General features: G+C 29.4%; 1 pseudogene; it reads right to left on the minus strand.

Moving 5' to 3' along the window:
* Positions 1 to 3,476: 3,476 nt before the first annotated feature.
* LOC107435182 ((-)-germacrene D synthase-like) lies at positions 3,477 to 10,788 on the minus strand (annotated as a pseudogene).
* Between the last annotated feature and the right edge of the window lie 5,107 nt (positions 10,789 to 15,895).

Here is a 15,895-nt window from a genome sequence, read left to right on the forward strand (position 1 = left end):
AAAACTGTACGGGCTGGGCCCAAAGCGGACAATATCTCATGTGGGTGGACTGGGCTGTTACAGCTGGTATCAGAGCCAGTACCCGGGTTAGTGGGACTGTTAGGTGAATGGGTGGGATCCCTAACCCGTGCGAGGCCTTTTGAAACCGTGCAAGCTGGGCCCAAAGTGGACAATATCGTATGCGGGTAGTCTAGGCTGTTATAGTTGATATCAGAGCCAGTGGGACTGGCAGGTGAAGGGGTGGGAACCCTAACCCTTAGAGGCCTTTTAAAACCGTGCGGGCTGGGCCCAAAGCAGACAATATCACATGCAAGTAGTCTGGGCTATTACAGTTGGTATCAGAGCCAGTACCCGGATCGGTGTGCCAGCAAAGATGCTGAGCCCCAAAGGGGAAGGATTGTAAAGTCTCATATTGGTTGGAAAGGGGAACGAAGCACGCCTTATATGGTGGTGTAGATAACTTTCCCTTGCGATGCGTTTTGACAAAACCGTACAGACCTGACCTAAAGCGGACAATATCGCATGTGGGTGGTCTGGGCTGTTATACTTATTCTCTTTGGTGTTTGGGATAAAATAAATAAATAAATAATTTGTTATATACTAAATGAGGGAAAACTCATTGATCGAACAATTTTTTATAGTGTTTCATTTGTAAAAAAAAATAAATAATCATGTTCTTACAACTCTCTTGTTGAAGTTTCTCACAGTCAGTTTTTCAAACAGTTGGAGTGCAATTTGACCGAAGCAACAATGATTATATTGGAAGAAGATGAAAAGCAATCGATGAAAGGCAGGACATGGCAATGCCACCCTGGAGAAAAAATGGGTATATGATGGCCAAATGGTTTGGTTCCTACAAATGAACAACCAATAAAGTTTCAGCCGGAAAAGGAAGCTCTAAGCAACAACAACAACAACAACAACAACGAGACGCCGAAAGGTTTTGTGCCATATATTGAAAGAAGATGCCAGTAGTGGTAGAAGAACCAACCAGCAGTCACCGGCCAAAGCAAACAAATAAGTGGAATGCCCTTTTTTTTTTTTTTTTTTTTTAAATACTGACAAAGGGTTTTCTAATTAAAGATGGTTAAATGGATTTTATAATTCATTTAAAGTGATTATTAATGATGTGTCAATATTTTTAATTGACATGGTTGCCATGTAGGATATCTTTACTATGGCATCCTCATTGTATCCTTATCATATCAAATATATATATATATATATATATATATATATATTGGGATCATTTTGCTATCTACAACGTTTATGCTGTTCTTTCACTACTATTTCCTTTCTTGGTTTTAAGATAAAGATTTCACGTGCATGGTCCCCTTCATCAATATATAAAGGTTGGCTCTTAGTTCCAATATATATATATATATATATATATATATAAAGGTCAGTGTAGACAAGCTGGCTAATAATCAAATTTATTATGGCCAAAATTTTTATGAGTACTTTTGTAGTCCGTGGGAAATGTTTAGTGGCAAAGCCACTATTTCCTATATGAGTTGGGAGTTTATTCACCAAAAAAATATGAGTTTTGGAAGTGGAAAATTTGAACTATAGACACCTTTACCATTACACTCGTGTACCAATGGAGACTGGTGAAATGGGTAATCTATAAATTGTAGTTGTAAGCAAATATTGAAATTGGTTATATTTACAATTTTATAAACTAGCGCTTCATATGCTGTTGATATAGCCTATAATTTATTGGCATTTGTTTAGGACTAACCCCTTGCATAACCAAAAAAATTTGGATGACCGGAAAATAGAAAGCATTTTTTTTTTAATTGTTAGAACAATTTAAATTTAAAAGAAAGGGAGGATTTGTTTCTCAAATTTACAACTGCATGGTTGAGTGTGCAAGGAGTGATCAGTTAAGCAATTTTTTTTTTGACAAAAATATTGTTGTTTGATGTTGGAAAATAGATAAATATACTACTATTATTAGGGCTGCTCAATTTGCACAGAAAACTTTATCTACTAAATGAAATTGACAAGTTTGATGGTGTGACAAAAGTTAGCCTATATAAATTCTTAAAATTCTAAAGGCTATGACATTGATTTAGCCAATAAAGTAAAGGATAATGTGGCCCAATGCCCCTTTTTTAGAGGGCCTGATGAAATATACCCTATTCATTAAAGTAGTTTTTGCTTTACTCTTTTTTTTTTTTTAAATATTCCTAAATTATTCTTATTTAATATAAAATTAAGTAAAATTCATTTTCCTTTCCGGTAAAACATCAGTTCCAATTTGGTTCTTCAAATCATTGTTAGCATTCCTTTCGTCAACGAAGCCTTCAAACTCCTCAACTTGCCATTGGAGTGTTCAAAGGCAGCCTTTATAACAGGATCTTCGTCCCAAGTAGCCTCCGACTGGTCTCCAAGGTACTCTTCATCCTGGAATGGTTCGATAGAATATCCAAAACTGCCATCACTCTTGTTGCTTGGTTCTGAGAAAGAGAGCACCGCAGAAGCGCCCCTTTGGGTCTCTTCAAGAACTTTTTCCCATGTATCAAGCTACTTATTATTATTATTATTATTTGCAAATAATCCAACTGAAAAAAATACACAAATAACTAAAGTGAGGGATGCTTTTTCACGGAGAAAGAAGAAAACTAAAAGAAGAAAGCAGAAGTTTTTTTGTTTTCAATGGGAGGGATTATCTGTGGAAAGAATGAAGAAAGTGCAGGAATTTGAGACAAAATAGATGCAGGATTATCTGGGTCTCTCGAAGGAAAAAAGGGGGAGAAAAAAAAAAAGGACATTCAAGTCATTTTCAATTTTTATTGAGGACAAAATAGAAATAGAAGGGTAAATGAAAAAAGTTGGGTATATTTCGTTAAACCCTCCAAACGAGGGATAATGGGCTGAATTCCCCTAAAATAGATGAAACTTTTTTCGATAATTTGGGCTTTAAAACAATTTCAAAGATTTGTTTCTATAGTTCCATATGCAACGCCAAGGGACCTGTACCTCCACTTAGAAAATTTGAAATTTTATTTTATTAAGATTTTAATTTTTACTTTTATATTTTATTTTGAATTAAAATTATAAGATAAATGGTAATTAATTAAAGTTTTAAATTTTAAATTAGTTTAAATACTAATAAGTTACTAATATTTTTAAATATAAGATATGTGTCACATTCATAAAAAATAAATCAAATAATCTTTATATCATTTGATATATAAATTTTGATAGATCTAGCATTTTTAATAAACTATATATATGATAGTCAATTGAAAAAATATATTTCGTTTTCCATACCCAAACAAAATAGGGAAAAATATTCCATAATTAAGATTTTTTTAGATTTTTCTAAGCATTTATTACTTTACAATAAAAGTAGAAGCAAACTCAATAGTATTAAAAATAAAAAATAAAAAATAAATTGTGCGGTTCATTATATACATAATGTATATGCACTTATTTATGGATGTAGCCAATTTATCTCCTGCACCTAATTAGTCATTTGGAATTGGATCAATGAGCAAGGAAGTAACAGAGTCCATGACTCTTGCAAAATTAAACGGCCGCATCAGTATTGTCGTTGGCATTTCAGTAGGTCTCAGCATCTCTTCGTTTATGTCCTTCCAAGCATTCACAACTTCTTTCGTAAACAATTCATAAACCTCCTTCTCTGACATCCCACGATGCTTCACCTGGCATTCAACACCTGATGCCACGTGTCCTCCCTTTTGTTCAAACTAATTAACATTAAACTTAATTATGTGTTATTGCTCATTAAAAAAATTGAAACTAATTTCCAATACTGTTGAAAATTTAATTTAATAATATTAAATGCCAATTATATATTTTTGCTGATCAATTCTGTCCCACCTTATGTCCAACTATATCATCCATGAACCTTGAGATGATTGATAATGCTCTGATTATTTTTGATCATTATCCAACACTTTGAAATTTAAAAGCTTCGCCTAATGTTTTAAAATTAAAAAAAAAATTAAGTTCCTCAATTTATTAAACAAGTTGTTTAATATTGCAAAATTAATTAAGTTCAAATTGCAAACAAAAAAATAATAAACATTGCCAAAAAAAAAAAAATAGAGACACAATAAGGCAATGCTTTTATGAAGGAAAGCGTCGTCTATTTGCTTTTTTCTTTTTTTTAGTTTTTTTCAAATTCTATTAATATATATGCATATAATATTATGTAACTATATATATATATATATGTGTGTGTATATAAATTGGGGATAAGTGGTTAGTAAATTAGTAAGATATATAGGTCACAATAATTAAGGCTTCATATACCTATGGATATCAGATTTTTGAAAACTTGAGTACAACAATGTGTCCATTAAGCAGACTATTGGTATCACTTTATTATCTATTTTGCGGAACAAGAAGTTTTATATTTATTCAATTTCTTTGTTTAAAAGGTTAAATATAGTATGTGAAAATATTGGTAATATAGTGTAACATATTAATTAGTTTTATGAAGTAAAAATTTACAATATATTTTTTTAATTTTTTCAATGCCATAGGCGATGCTTTTGGCAATAAATGCGTCACCTTTTTCTTCTTCTTTTTTAACAATTTTTTGCAGTGTTGACTTATTGTTGTATTTGAATTTTTTAAATTAATTTTTGCATTTTTAACTTATTTGCTTGTTAAATTTAGGAACTTCTAAAATTTTTAAATATCAAAACTTTAGGCGACGCTACTGATGATAAAAGCATCACCTAATGCTTTGAAATTTTTCCCAAAAAAAAAAAAAAGTTATGGTTCTCAATTTATCAGACAAGTTGGTTAATAGTGGAAAAATTAATTAAGTTGAAATTGCAAACAAAAATAATAATAAACATTGCAAGAAAAATAATAATAATAAGTAGACACAATTAAGTGACACTTTTATGAAGGAAAGCGTAGCCTATTTGCCTTTTTTTTTTTAATTTTAATTTTTTTCAAGTTTTATTAATATATATATATATATATATATATAAATTGAGGAATAAGTGATCAGTAAATTAGTAAGGTTCATATGCTACAAAAATTAAACCTTGATATATCTATGGATATTAGACTTGTGAAAACCTAAGAACAGCAATGTGTCCATTAGGCAAACTGTTGCTATCACTTTGATATGTTTTACAGAATAAAGAATTTTACATTGATTCAATTTCTGCGTTTAAAATATTAAACATAATGTGTGAAGATCTTGGTAATGCAGTGTAATATACTAATTAGCTTTATGAAGTAAATTTTCAATTTTTTTCTTTTAACTTTTTCAATGTCATAGGTGATGCTTTTGGCATTAAAAATGTAACCTCTTGCGACGCTTTTGCTATTAAAAATGTCGCCTCTTTCTTACTTTTTTTTTTTTAATAATTTTTTGCAATGTTGACTTTATTATTGTATTTGCATTTTTAACTTATTTATTTTTTAAATTTAAGAACATCAAATTTCTTTTAATATCAAAAATAAGCTAGCCCCATACTTCGAGTTGTTTCATGCCATAAATAAACTCGAACACTCAAGAAATCCGTTGGACAGGCGGATTCACATCTTTTACAACCGACACAGTCCTCTGTTCTTGGAGCAGAAGCGATTTGCTTGACTTTATTATTGTATTTGCATTTTTAACTTATTTATTTTTTAAATTTAAGAACATCAAATTTCTTTTAATATCAAAACATTAAGCAACGCTTTGATAATAAAAGCATCGCCTAATGCTTCAAAATTAAAAAAAAAAAAATTAAACTCCTCAATTTATTAAACAAGTTGCTTAATATTGGAAGATTAATTAAGTTAAAATTGCAAAAAAAAAAAAATAGAGACACAATTAGGCGATGCTTTTTTGAAGGAAAGCATTGCCTATTTGCCTTTTTTGTAATTTTAACTTTTTACATGTTTTATTAATATATAGGCATATAATTATGTAAATATATATATATATATATATAAATTGGTGATAAGTAGTTAGTGAATTAGAAAGGTACATAGGCTACAGCAATCAAGGCTTCATATATCTATGGATATCAAGCTTGTGAAAACCATGAGGACAGCAGTGTGTCCATTAACCAGACTGTTACTGTTACTTTATTATCTGTTTTGCATAACAAGAAAATTTATGTTAATTCAATTTTTTTGTTAAAATATTAAATATAATATATGAAGATCTTGTTAGTACAATGTAATACACTAATTAGTTTTATGAAGTAAAAATTTACAATTTTTTTTTATTTTTTCAATGTCATAAGCGATGCTTTTGGCAATAATTGCATTGCCTTTGTCTTCTTTTTCTTTTTTTTAACAATTTTTTGCATTATTGACTTATTGTTATGTTTGTATTTTTAACTTAATTTTTGCATTTTTAACTTATTTGCTTGTTAAATTTAAAAACTTCTAAATTTTTTTAATATCAAAACTTTAGGTGACATTATTGGTGATAAAAGTATTGCCTAATGTTTTGAAATTTTATAAAAATAAAAAAATAAAAAAAAGTTAAGCTCCTCAATTTATCAAACAAGTTGGTTAATATTGAAAAAACTAATAAGTTAAAATTGCAAACAAAAAAATAACAACATTGCAAAAATAAATAAACAAAAGACACAATTAGGCGACACTTTTATGAAGGAAAGCGTCACATATTTGCCTTTTTTTTTTTAATTTTATAATTGTTTTCAAGTTTTATTAATATATATGCATATAATTATATAAATATATACATATATATAGATAAATTAGGGAATAAGTGGTTAGTGAATGAGCAAAGTACATATCAGGTTTGTGGATATCAGGCTTGTGAAAACCTAACAACAGCAATGTGTCCATTAGATAAATTGCCACTGTCACTTTAATCTATTTTGCAGAACAAAAATTTTATGTTTATTCAATTTTTGCATTTAAAATATTAAACATAGTCTGTGAAGATCTTTATAATATAATATAGTATACTAATAAGCTTTATGAAGTAAAAATTAAATTTGTTTTTTTGTCAATATCATAAGTGACGCTTTGGCATTAAAATTGTTGCCTATGTCTTCCTTTTCTTTCTTTTCTTTTTTTTTTTTTCTTTTTTGCAATGTTGACTTATTGATTTTCAATATTTAGATATATTATGTAAGAGAATCTTAAAATTTATAAATAAAATAAAAAAATATTATATACTTCTTTAATATAGTTATTTTTCTTCACACTTTTAAAATTAAATAAAACATGTATAATAGCCAATGCTTTCATCACAAAAGCGTCACCTAATATTAATTAGTTTTACCAATGCTTTGTTTATAAAAGTGTTGTCTAATGTTTTTAACGATCAATCCAACGATGTCCAAAAAGAGCGTCACTTATTTTTGTTATTACGCGACGCTTTATCTTCAATGTTTTTGCAAAGCATCTTATATTTTTGGTATTTTAGCTGGCACTTTATCTTCAGTATCACACTTTTTTTTTTCACAAATGCCTTTTATTTTTATTTTTTTTCGTAGCACCACGTAATTAGTATCGCTACTTTACTATATTTGGCATAATGTATATTCCTCCATTGTCGGTATGTGTTTCTTGTGAAACCATTTGGCCTCTTCCAAGTAAGCTCTCACTCGATATTTCATCTAAAAATAAAACCACAACCCAAATTATTTTATAACACTAAGACTTGTGCATATTTATAACGGCTTTATTTATAATTATTTGTTTTTATATGGTCGTTTGGTGTTTTAATTATTACTATGATGCTTATATTTTTTTGGGACAAGCACTATCTTTTCTAAAATAATTAAAAGTCAAGTTTGTAAAAGGAGGACCATCTATAGTTTCTATATTGATGTAACGAAATCAACATGATGATTTTATATGTTGATGTAACGAAATCAATATAATGATTTTACCTTATTTCTCTCCTTGGGTTTTGGGGAAGAGAACAAGATGTATTTTTTCTTTTTTTTATTTATTGATAACACACGGAATATTTTTTTATCGTTTTGATCTATTTCCAATTTAAAGGTAGGTACATTGTAATATATGCACGTCAATCCACTAGGCAATTTTTATTAGCCACAAGTAGGAAATTGGGGTTTAAGGGATTTATTATCTTACTTTTAATGGGGACCTTATAAATATTGACGGCCAGATGGAAAAATCATGACCGAAATAAATGATTTTGATTTTTTTTTTCCTTTATTGATTTATTTATTTACTTTTTAAGTTCATTGATTTTTGTAGTTTTTTTATTGAAACTCCACTCTTGTGATCGATCGATCGATTGGTAAGAGGTCCGTATATCAACCCGTTTTGTCTCTATCACGTAGATCCCAATAATTTCTTGCTAGCCACACTACTCTATGTACAATCACTTTGCCAACTGGAGTCAATTGACAGCTTTGGGGTCAAGAAACAATTGATAGTTACTATAATAAGCAGATTTCCAACCAATTAACGACATTCATTCCATACGGCTTACATTAAGAGATACATCAATCCTTTCAACATTTTCCACTACTTGTTAAGGATAACTACTCACTTTCGTAGCATAGAATAGAATTAACGTATGTTAATCTTACAAAGTTTATAATTGTTATTCTAGGATGAACCAAAATAGCATTCCATAAACTATATTAGAGAGATACAGGATTGATAAGCAGAGAAGCAACTAATTCCTTAAGCACAATGCTAGCACGAGTATAGCCATCTTCATCCTTGTATATAACATCAATGACACGTGCAAGATTGGGAATTCGCACGAGGAGTGGCATAGGAACTGAAGTTGGGTAGAGACACTTTTCGTTATGTCTTTCCATGCATCGCTAACCTGTTTGCGAAATTCATTCACTGCTTCTTCTTCTGTGGCTCCAAACTGTTTCATGCAACGTTCTACGGCTGACGCAACGTGTCCTCTCTTTTGCTCAAACTGTAAATTTATATATTGTATATAAAAGATTAAAAAAAATAAAAAATTAATTATAAGCCTAGCGAGCTTAGCTTCGTTTCTGAATGAATAAATAATAATAAAAAAGGACAAATATTTGATAGGTACAGTGTTTCACCTTGTGGGATACCACATCGTCCATGACTCTGGCAACTACACATGATGCCCTTTCTATCTTAGGCTTACTGAATAACCAATCGAAAGAGTGTTTGGTAGCTTCATCTCCCATGACAAAGGAAGTGGCTGCCATCGAGATATCAAGAGCCACAGGCATATATATTCCTCCATTGTCGGTATATGTTTCTTGTGAAACCACTTGGCCTCTTCGAAGTAAGCTCACTTGATATTTCATCTGAAGAAAAAATAAAAATAAAACCACCAACCCAAATTATTTTGTAACATTAAGACTTGTTCATATTTATAACTGGTTTTATTTATAATTATTTGTTTTTATATGGTCGTTTCGTGTTTTAATTATTACTATGGTGCTTATATATTTTTTTTTTTTGGGAGAAGCACCATTTTTTCTAAATAATTAAAAGGTCAAGTTTGTAAAAAGGTGGACCAATTATAGTTTTATATATTGATGGAACGAACGCAATATAATGATTTTGCCTTATTTCTTTCAGCAAAAAAAAAAAAAAAAAACAAAAAAAAAATTTTGATTTTGCCTTATTTCTCTCTTTTTTCATGAAATTGTTTATTTCTCTCCTTGGGTTAAGGGGAAGAGAGCAAGATGCATTTTTTTCAGGAGGTTCTTACTGCTTGTTTAGCATAGTCAACGCGATATGATTTTCCTTGTTTGGTCATTTCCTCTTCAATTTCACTATAAACATCCAAGAGTGCCTGGTAACAAAACTGCATGTAGGCTGGAAGTTGACCAATCATACAAATGTCCCATCTGAAAATAAAATAATGCACTTTATATTAAATAACATGTTTTGCCAAATATATACTAAGATGTTAGATAGTTATGGTCATAGAAAATGAGAATTCAAACCTTTCCACAGCTTCAGTAAAGACCTCTAGTTCTTCGAGTGTACCGTACACATCATAGATATCGTCAATAACAGAGGTCATTGCAATGACTTTGGTCAGCGTCCTCCTTGCAAGGTAATATTGAGGCTCAAAATAAACACCCAGAATTCAAAAGTAACACTCAATTACTCTATCTCTTGCAAAAGGTAGTTTCTTTGCAAATTCCAACTCCTTCCACCACCTAAATCCCAACAAAAGAAAAAAAAAAAAGAAATGATCATTTTCAAATTTCTTGTTATATGTATGTATATATAATTTTTCTATGTTGTTTAAAATAGTCTAATTTTTTGTGGGTGTCTAGTTATATTATTGGAAACAGAACGATTTTACGTCTGATTATACCTTGCAATATCACTTAGCTCCTTCTTGTGCACTTGCTGAAGAAAGCTTAACGGCGATTCACGCCGGATACATTGGCAGCAGCATTTGGAATTGGAATGGTTGATGGAACTTGAACTACCATTTATTTCGGTAATATGAAAGTAATAGGTATTGGATATGTAGAATTTTCTTCTTTTTTTTTTTTTTTTTTTTTTTTTGGGTATGTATATTATGCTTGTAGCTATGGTTATGAGTGGAAGAGACTGGTAATGCTCTCCATTTATTAAAAAAAAAAAAAAATCCGAGTACTGAGAGTGGCTAGCTATTTGCTCAGTATCTATTTCTACACGTAAACCACGAGCAATGAAAAGGAAATAAAGAAAAATATCAAAAATAAAAAACACGTGCCAATTCGATTTGCATTATTTCACTGCCATTAATTTCATAAGTGGTGCCCATATATGGTACCTGGGTGCCGCAAATGCTGATAATATGAAAGTGATAGGAATTGGAACTTGAACTGCCATTAGTTTCTTTGGGTAATATTACCGCAAGTGATAGGGATTGGATATGTAGAAAAATGTTTTTTGTTTTCAGCAATTGGAGGATATTAAGCTTGTAGCTAAGATAGTATGAATGGAAGAGACTGGTATGCTCTCTTTCTATGCAAAAAAAATAAAATAAAATAAAAATAAAAAGTCAACGGAGAGAGTGGCTAGTTATCTCGCAGCATCTATCTCCACACGTAATCCATCAACGATAAAAACGAAAGAAAAAAAATATCGAAAATGAAAACACGTGCCATTTCGAATTGCATCATTTTCACTGCCATTAATTTCATAAGTGGGGCAGTATATAGAGGTGGCAATTTGGATCATGATACAATAACATGATTCAAAAACGATACAGAATAAATGAGTTTGGATTTATTATAAATGGATTCGGATCATAATCGGTCAATCCGTTTAACACGATTATTAATCGTGTCATTTTCGAGTTGATCCGTTTGACTTAAAATTGATCCGTTATGATCCATTTATTAAACATATCAGTTTCAACCGATTATATACATATTATAACCCGTTTAAATTTAATTTTAAATTATAATTTTACCCATAATATATTATTTAATAAATAAATAATATTATAAATTAAAAAACTTTATAAAAGTAATTTTTTATAAAAGCACATGTATTGAGATTTGTGTATTGTGAATTAGGATTTGCAAATATAATTTGAGGGTATATTACTATGAAATTTAAATATTGTATCTTAATTTTTTAATGCTTAAACTATTTTTATGTTTTTTTTTTAATTATTATTTTTAAATCATTTTCAAATAGGGAGCTTGATTTTCAAGTTAGTAGAATAAATATATTAATAAACAAGTTAATTTTGAATTAGTATGTTAATTTTCAATAAATATATTAATTTTTAGGTTCATAGGTCAATATTCAGGTTAATAGGTTAACAGGTCAATACAACTTGTTAAAGTAATCGTGTTAAATGGATTGTGTCGAGTTGATCTCTTTATAAACAGATTGGGTTAGTGTTTTTGATACTTGACACAATTAATAAACGGGTTGGATTAGGGTTGAGCACTTTTGACACGATTATTAAACAGATCGACACGAACACGACATGTGAACACGAATTACCACCTTTACCCATATATAGTACCCGGGTGATTTTTTTTTTTTTTTGGCTTTTTTTGAAGAGAAAAGGAAAAGTTCGTTCTGCTGACCATAAGATATTTTGATGGAGAAATATATTTTTTTATGCAATATATTATGGAACATGGATGATGGAATGAAATTTCATTTGGAACAGTAGAATTTGTGTGTGTGTGTGTATATATATATATATAATAAAACTTTTCTCTAATAATATTAATGGAACAAAATTAATTTAATAATTATAAAAACTATTATAATTTAATGAATTATAATTAAAAATGTATTAGCTTTAACAAAAAAGTATCCATGTTGATGAGTTAATATGTACCAGCAAATCTATTGATATTGTAACAACTCAATTTTGAATATAAGATACCATATATTTTAATAATATATAGCTAAATATTATTATGTTGAGGCAAGATTCCTTTATACAGGACTAAAAAAACCATAATTTATTATAATATAGAGTTTATTCTTATTTATAATTAATCCTTGATATCAAAATTTTTAATGGCTATATTGAAATTACTCCAATATAAAGTATAACAGTCATTAATCCTACAAGTACCAAAATTTTATCAAACTTATTTACAAAATAACAATATTAAAATATTATTGAGGGAATAATCATAAAATTTTTTTACTCTATATATATATATTGAAAAATGAAACAATTAAAACACAGAGATAAAACTCAGTTAACACATCGTACATAGCCATAAAATTCGTCTTCAAAATAAAAATTTTGATCCACATAGTAATTTTTTCATAATAAACTCTTTTATTAATATTTACTTATTTTAATTTTCCATTACCTACGTTATAGTCTAATGCCGAAAATATATAAACCAAAAGTAATTTGAACCATTAGTTCAGTTATATCAAATAGAATTACATATAAGAGCATGAGAATAAAATAAGTCATGTATATTATTGACGTTGAGGAATAGAATTACATATAAGAGTATGAGAATAAAATAAGTCGTGTATATTATTGACGTTGAGGAGTACATTTACAATTGTACAGAATCCACTTAAGGCAATAAATCAAGCCAATAATCAAATATATAAATGTACAAATATATATATATATATATTCTAACAATATGTATCAATATCTCTTTCCTAATATGCTCCCGCAAGATGAATCTTCGACCGTAATGATTCAAACGAAGTTCAAGACAAAGGTTTGGTGAGAAGATCTACAAGCTGATTAGCAGAAGTTACATGACATACTCGAATAAAACCACTTAGAACCTTATCTCAAACAAAATGAAAATAAATAGAATTATGTATCTTTTGAGAATGGAAAACTAGATCGAAACACAAATAGGTGGCACCAAGATTAATATGTAATAGGAGATAGTGAATCAGGGGATATCTAAGAGAAAAATCAAGAGGAGTCCTCAAAAAAGCATGGAACCTCTAGAAAAGAGAAGAGAGCGAGAAACTCCTCGTAACTACTGAAGTTGAGGGAATCGGTGCAACATAAAGCATCTGAGAAAAAGGATCAGCACACAAAGGACACGTGGATTAGCAGTTGGTGGGAACACCTTTCATAGATTGGATAGTCAATACAAGGCTCCTGTCTCATTTCATTCCATCGAAATTTGAACTTTTCAATGGCTTTTTAGACCCGAGAGAGCACATCTAACAATATTACAATACCATGGAGTAACTCGGAATCTCTAAGGATAAAAGGGAGCTAAAATGTGCAAAATCTTTTCAATTAGCTTGAAAGGATCAACACTGTCATGGTTCTATAGATCGAAGGAGGCTTGGTTAACAAAATTGAGGAGCTTGCAAAAATCTTCAAGGCTCAATTTGCACCAAGTATGAGGGTAAGAAGGGAGCCAACTTCCTATTTAGCGTTAAAAAAAGGAAGGGAGAAACTTTTAAAGGCTTCACATAATCATTCAACAAAGAGCAGATCAGTATCACAAATTACAGTAAATCAATGGTCTTTGAAGCCTTTGAGAAAAACCTATTTCGAAAAAACTCATTGTACACTCTTTTGCAATGAAGACCCTTGCCACCATGATTGATTCCCTCAAAAAAGCTAATGAATTGATCAAGATGGAAGAAGATAAGTAGGAAAAAATAAAAGAAAAAGTTAGAGAACGATTACAAATCGCCTCAACTGTAGAAGTGTCTGATACATATATATAAGTCAAAAAACCTTTAATGAGAAATGTATTTTGTTGCTTAAACTCATCCGAGGAACATTCATCTAAGCAATGGAATGTAGGAAAGCCCCGTGGATCCAATTTAAGACTTATTCCACAGCATAAACCTTGGGTAGATGGTGAGGCATTTAAGAGATAAAAGCTATGCACGATGGCTACATTTGCACACAAAAAATATGTTTGTGTATGTATATATATATATACGTGTGTGTGTGTGTGTGTATTTGTGTTTATTGTGGAATGACATAATTTTATAAAATTTGGTTTATTTGAGATTTCAGTTTAAACTAAATAATGAGGAATTTTATAAGTTTAGAAAAATGTATTTCAAACCTGGTATTATTTTATAAAAGTTTGGTGTATGTTGTATTGTCAAATTTTACTGTTTTAAATGCACCATATAGTATTGGTATTTTGTAACGCAAACTATTGATTAGTGCATAGGTATTGATTAGCCATCCTGTGAGAGTTAAGAGCGAGAAGGCTGTCAGGTATTTTGCACAATGAGCATCAACCGCCTCTTGACCGCAAGATGGTAGGTTATTACTATTGACACCTTGTGATACCAAGTTGTCTTATTGTAGGTATCTTTCTTATCCCCCTATCAAAGTGATACTTAAAATGCTGAGTATCGTTTGACACCACTTGATATATAGTATAGTGCATCAGATTAATTTCTAGTATGTGTTTTAAAAGAAAAATGTTTTAAAAATATACTTTATTATATTTATTTAAATTGCTATCTTTATAAATTATTAAAATTGTTGGAATTTAATTTTATCATATTTTATTATTATTTTAATTTGTTTTTATTTAATTTATTTTATATCTATTTGCCTCATGCGAATTCTAATTACATTTTGTCATAAATTAATATTTGTTTTTATAATTATTCCACATACTATTTTTAATTTAATTTATTTATATTTTTATTTACTACTTTAATTTTTGAGGAATATAAGAAGTGTGGGTTTTGTGAAAATAATTTTAAAAAGAAAAACCTTTCAAATTGAGCGAAACGGTGAGGGTTTTGAGAGAAAATCTTTATTTCTAAATAATTTATTAAATAACTAAATTTTAAATTTCTTATTTATTATTTATCATTAGTTGTCATTATTTTATAATAATAAATTTTAGTACTTAGTTGGGTGCCACTTAGTGGAATGATTAGCATCTCATTATTTTTTTTTTCTTATTTTTAAAATCCATTCCCCTAAACTCAGGTGTTTATTAGACATTGACTGTCTGGGGTGCAAGCTTAATGTTTTCCATCCATTGCTGTGTTGGAAAAGAATATTTTCCTTGTTCATTCTTGTAATATTTCTATCATTATTCCTTTATATTTGTGTTGATTCTGTTATTAAATTAAATCTTAGTATGCTTTGAATACTGCTACTATTGGATTATTAATTATTTATTATTTGTGCATGTTTTCTGTATTATTTAATATTGTAGTGCTGCCCCTGTCGGAATAAATTTTGTAGTAAGGTAAGAGAAATAAGATGATACATTATTGAAGTTTGTTTTTCATATAGAATTTTTTTGGGCAAGTCCATCCCTTAATGGAAATGTTATCAGATTTTCTATAGGAATGTTTGGTGGGATTTTCTTTAATCAGGGTTAGCTTGAGGTTCTGATAAAGAATCTTGAGAGGACCTTGACAATCCGCTACATCATTTAGTCAATAAATTTTGTGAATATTTTAGTAACTTTAATATTATTATTAACAAATTACTTATTTAACATTATTTTATAGAAAAGGTTAGTAC

This window comes from Ziziphus jujuba, chromosome 1, assembly GCF_031755915.1.
Source record: "Ziziphus jujuba cultivar Dongzao chromosome 1, ASM3175591v1".
Classification (NCBI taxonomy): Eukaryota; Viridiplantae; Streptophyta; class Magnoliopsida; order Rosales; family Rhamnaceae; genus Ziziphus; species Ziziphus jujuba.